Raw genomic sequence first — 6,000 nt, 5'->3', positions numbered from 1 at the left:
GATTACATTGCACTTACCTTTTGGATTTTTATTAGTGCAGCTTGCAGTTGGACCGCCGAACGCTAGGACCCGCTCTCTCTCTCTCTCTGACGATAACAAAGGAATTACTGGCAAAGCTGTTTGTTTGCAGGTTTAAAAATGGCGCCGTCCGCGCTGGGCTCCGCCTAACATCGCGTCATTTCCTGTTTGGAAATAACGCGATGAGAACAGCGTTCGGCCGCCCACGTGACTGCAAAGTGCATCATGGGAGCGCCGAGGAAGAGCTCCCATGACGCATTGCGGCGCGGAAGTGACGAGGAGAGCCGAGGCGCAGGAGGGAGGAAGTGCTTGGAAAGGTGAGTATACAAACCTCTGTATACAGGTAAGTGAAGAAAAAAAAACTATGGGAATATCCAATTCGGACTCAGCGGAGGGTAAGGAACACAATCCAGTATTTATTAGAAAATGAATTTCGTGCCCGGAACTCCGCTTTAATGAAGGTACAACATTTAGCAACTCACATGGTTGATGATTGGAACAGGCACATCTAAGGATGCAGGCATCCAAGCTAAAGCTGTCCACATAGGACCATCCTCCGCACCGTCATCTACGTCATCCTTTCCATGCTGCCCCTCGCTTTCAGATCGCTTTACTGCAGGGTGGTCTTCCCGGTCAGGATCACAGACTAGCAGCCGGCTGTGCAGAAGATAGTCTATGTGGACAGCTTTACCCTGGATGCCTGCATACTTAGATGGGCCTGTTTTATTCATCAACCATGTGAGTTGCTAAATGTTGTACCTTCATTAAATGGAACCATATTGCTACCCTGTAGCTCCTGCTGGATTTTGCTTCTAATCCCCTTGTGGAAGCGGCTATTTGTGGATGGACATTTTATGGTTACACAACCTATCGCAATGCTATAATCTTTTTATATGGACTATAAATTGAAGGATTTATGAATAAATGGTTGTGGAACGAATCATCTGAGTTTCCATTATTTCTTATGGGGAAATTCGCTTTGATATAAGAGTGCTTTGGATTACAAGCATGCTTCCGGAACGAATTATGCTCGCAATCCAAGGTTTTACTGTATATATATATATATATGTGTGTGTGTGTGTGTGTTTTATGATGTAGGAACAGAATAGCAGTTGCCATCTTGTCTATAAGACTGAAGGTCACGCTTTATGTCATTGCAGAAACTTTTCAATAAAAACACTTCTGGTTTCACCCAGCCCGCTCCCTTTGCACATTGGATTTATTGACCATATTTTCAGCATATGTGCAACACCAGGATGTCTGAGGAGTTACAATATCAAGGGCCGGCCAAAGTCTGAAGAAGGAAGACACAGATCCAAAAGAAATGGTGAAGATGGCAGCATATGGGAAGCAAGCTATATGGGCTTCATGAAGTACACTCCTTCTGGCCTCTTATCGACCTTGTTAGATGCTCTTTCAAAATCTGGTAGCAGGGAAATAAACAGAACTCACAATAAAACTGAACTCAAGGCATATATATATATATATATATATATATATATATATAAAAAAAAAATAATAATAATTTAAGCCTTGTAATTATTATTACTCGCTTACATATGTTTTATAAATGCAAGCAGTATCAGTAAGGGTCCTTTCACACGGCCGCTCCGTGTGTCCGCAAATCATCCCATCCGTTTGCGGATGATTTGCGGACATAATGTAAGTGAATGGCACTGCGGATGTCAGCGGAATACCATCCGCTGACATCCGATTTTCCTCCTTTCAGTTCTGTTCCGTTTTTTTGAATGGAACAGAACCCTATTTTTTCATCCGTGTAAAAAACGGAAAGGAAGGAAAATCAGATGTCAGGAAGACCTGCATAAGAGATTATACTAGGACAACAGTCCAGCAGTTTTTTGGCAAACCCTCCTCTTACTGTCCAGTGCATTAACACTGGACATTAACAGATTTGACATTTGAATGCTCAATATTAGGTTCCTCAGAACCAGGATATAGGTGCCATCATGGTGCCCCAAGTAAGCAATACTGTATGGTTTAGCCAGCAACCTCTCACTTACAAAAAAGGGGGGTGTCCTGCGCTATGGATTAATATATAAAACGCACAAATGCCGCTGTTCAAAAATACTGCGATTTAGTAGTAATTAATGAAAAGATAAACAGCGCATAAATGGGTGTGACTGAAAAAGGTGCAAAAAATGTGCAGATTATGCAAAAATGTATGTGAATAATACTGTGTGATCTAATATTGCACCATCAACCTCAAATAAATAATTTGAGGTTGATGGTGCAATAAATATTTATTTGAGTGAAGTTGATGGTGCAATATTAGATCACACAGTATTATTCACACGCATTTTTGCATAATCTGCACATTTTCAGCTACCTCTCACTGACTTCTCCTCCCGCTCTCGCTCCGGGGAGCAGTAGTGTCAGCTGCAGTGACATCCTTTCCATGGACAAGCAGCAACACAGGCTCAACAGGGAAGATCCTACAGACCAGGAGATGTCCAATACTCAGCATCTTCACAATGCTGTGGCCAAACTTCCTGTTAGCAGTCTACTACACTGGTTGTGCCCTCCAACATCTTCCCAATGACTAACCCCAGCCAGGAACAGCCCTTTCTTTTCCTCTCTCTCTGGTAATGTTGGGATCTGTAGTTCCATGACCAATCTGCAATACAGGCCCATTTTCCCTGGGGATTTCATTCCCAAGAAGTTATACTTCTGCCAAGCAGGTCTTGTCCTTTTTACGCTGCACAGCAACAACATTACTGCTTCTTTTGTTTTCCTAAGTGTTGAGTGGGGTTTTCTTCTGACTGCACACAGTCCTGCAACACAGCATTAAGCTTGCCATAGATGAGTAACATTCAGAATCGGAGCCCCGTGCAGCTGCATCATTCATTCACAGTGATCTGCGAATGAATAAACTACAAATTCAGCCATCATGATTACTTCTAATGGGATGCAGCCACTGCAACTTTTCTCATCAGAACACTGAGAGTGCACAGGTTGATTATAGTGAACCAGACCCTCTCATTCAGAATCAGTATCCAGTAGCCATGGTGAAACAGATATTTCTTCAGAGATAAACAGGTGCAGCAAAAATTGTTAAAATCCCTGAAATGTACATTGATCACTCAGAGGGGATTGTTTTTTTCTTAAGAAAAGTTGAGTTACTCTTCAAGTAGAATTTCAGGCAAAACCTAACTACTCTTAAAAATGCTTCCTACCCCTCCTAACAAATATTTTGACTAACTCCAGGTTATCACATGCTCTCTCCTGCATCAGCCAGTGCCAGCTGCAGGGGAGAGGAGGGAGCACTTGACAATGGCTGGTAATGCCTGGAAGTGGTGCCAGCACCCATGGGCTCCTATTGCCCATCCATTGTAGATGCTCCCTTTTCTCCCCTGCAGCCATGGGTGACTGTCAGAGGGGAGCCAGATCATGTGACCAGAGTGGCTTGAAAATAGGTAGGTATACAGTTTTTCCCTACACATATGGGCGGGGCCACTCTCCCTGCATGTGAATAGGGGTACCTCTTCTCTCCTCTCGTGTATGTCCTCATTATGCCCAAAACCAGGCAGGACTGAGTTCATGTGAAAGTCAACATTATGACAGAACCCCGGTTTAAAGATGAACTGTACACCATCTGCAATTGTGTGATGTACAGAGTTTCCCTGAAACAATGTACTGTCCCATGTAACTACACACCTTAGCTTGATGTATGTTGCATATAGGGGGGAAACTGCAGAGCCCCTGCACTCTCCACCAGTCCAGCGTAACTCTGCCACCTCACTCCCAGTGACAGAATGGGGTTCGACCGTGCACCCAGCACAGACCTCATGTGTGCACTCAATTTGCTTATTCTCTCTCCCATACCATGTGGCCAGGTACATGAGGTGTCTATACTATGGGTTTGGTCCCAGTTACCTTGGAGATCCGACTGCCCTCACTACCGGAGGACCTGTCACCTAGCCAGTTACTGCGCTTATCGACTGGTTGCTTTACACCCCTACTAGTCCATGGTTAATCGTGGCAAACACTTTCCTGCTCTGACTCTTCTGGCGAGTTAACCCTTCGTAGTGGCTTTACTCTTGTATACTGTGTGTGGGCTTTACAGGCTCTGTTTTTCTGATATGCCACGTTCCACCATGCACCCCTTTCAATTACTTCATACCAGGCATTTGGACAGTTTGAGAAACTTTACTGAACATTTCTGCAACATTTACAGGTCACAATGCATACTTAGTTCTCTTCACTAACTACAACAGGGCTGCCCAGGCATAAGTTTAGGCATAAGTCCAAGATGGCAGAGTCCATTAGTGGAGAATCCCTTTAGGAAGGAAGTTGGACATTGCTCCAAACTACATCTTTCCTTGTATTTCAACCAGGGTGGAGGGCAGAACCCAAAAAGCCTGGGAAATTACTTGCCCAAAGCTTATCCCTTTCCTAGCCTGGGCAGCTAACTCTCTCTCACTAGCAACACATCCAGTAGGCTCCTGCCTACACATAGGTTAGTCAGCATAGGTATTTGGAGTGGGGAGGAAGTATTTTTAATAGTAGTGGTTTTGCCTGAAATTCTACTTTCAGCGTTAAGTTTTGAAGTATAACTCCAGGTAAATAAAAAATTATCCCGTTCAGTGGGGTTGTGCAGTGCAAAGATTATTAACCTATTTTGTCCAGGGTAGAGGAGAAACAGTTTTATTTACCTGATTCTCCACTCCTCCAGCAGGTGGCGCTCCCCAACGGTTCAGTGGTGACCTGTCTCTCAGTGTCCTTACTTCCAGAGCAAGCTGTGGTGCCTGCTCTGGTCTTGCTGATGTCAGGACCCTGGACCGGTGGAGTGTGGGGATGCAGAAACTGGGGACTGTTCTAGCTGTGAGGAGGATAGCAGAATTGGGCAAGTACATTTTTTTCCTCTAGGCAAAAAGGAGAAATTAACCCTTGCAGGCACAGTCCCACAGCATGAAATATTTCTTTTTTTTGCTTGGAGTTGGGTTTTAAATGTTTAGTCCTTTAAAAGTTCTCCCCTGAGTGGCAGCCATCTACCTAAATACTTACCCTTGAGTCCCAATCCCGATTTGGTATCTATCTGCCTGACGAGTGGCTACACACTGCTTTTGCAGGAGAAAAACCCGACTGTGTCCAGTTCTTGCTGTGTTCACTCGATTTGATCCCATGGCTGACTTTGTACTTTCCCGGGTGTCTGAGAACCACTGTGCGTGTGGACCAACCATAGAAATGACCGGGCCTGGTGGGACTTTTTTCCTGCAAAGGTTGCTCTGCCTTTTAGGAGATATTAAAAATAGTAAAGTTAAACAAAACCCTCCTATTCTTCCCTATGATGTGATGAACTTCTGTTCTGCTTGGAAATCATGACACATACAGTTCATGAAGATACGAGATAGCTTGGGGGCAAAGAGCAAAAGTTGAACATTAAATAATGAGAGCGTACAACTGAAGAAGGTATGTAGGGAAGGTGAGAAAAGGAAAACATTATTCCATATTGAATTACGTACCAACCTAAGAAGCACTGTATTTTTAAGGAACACAGAAGCACATGTGAACTGACTGTATATTCATCTTGGTTACAATGTTTAAAGCTGAGAATAGTTTATTTTCCCAGCAACCTTTGCAGCTCTCAATAGGACAGAAAGCTATGGACTGGGCTATTGATTCAACCTGTAGCAGAACCTTCTCTAACGCCAGCTAGAATGGTTTTTATCAGGCCTCTAGTGTGTTCCAGATTTCCCAGCTCTGCAGAATATGGTTACATTTATTTTATGAGCGATCGCTGGCCTCAGAAAAAAAAAAAAAACGATTCTGCTCTTTCTCCTTATTTAGTCAAATGTTCTTTGCAACAGCAGCTTAATCAGCTTGATACCTTTTTATAAGATGCCATTTGTGTCGTTTAAAAGTTCTCGGAGAAAGTTCAAAGGAGACTCCAAGTTGATGTTGAGTGTCATATGTTTAGGAAAATTGTTATCTTGTTGTCAATTTAATGTATGGGAAAAGGAA

The sequence above is a fragment of the Pelophylax lessonae genome, assembly GCF_965119305.1.
Source record: "Pelophylax lessonae genome assembly, chromosome: 2".
NCBI classification, from domain to species: Eukaryota; Metazoa; Chordata; class Amphibia; order Anura; family Ranidae; genus Pelophylax; species Pelophylax lessonae.
This window is presented reverse-complemented; position numbering follows the sequence as displayed.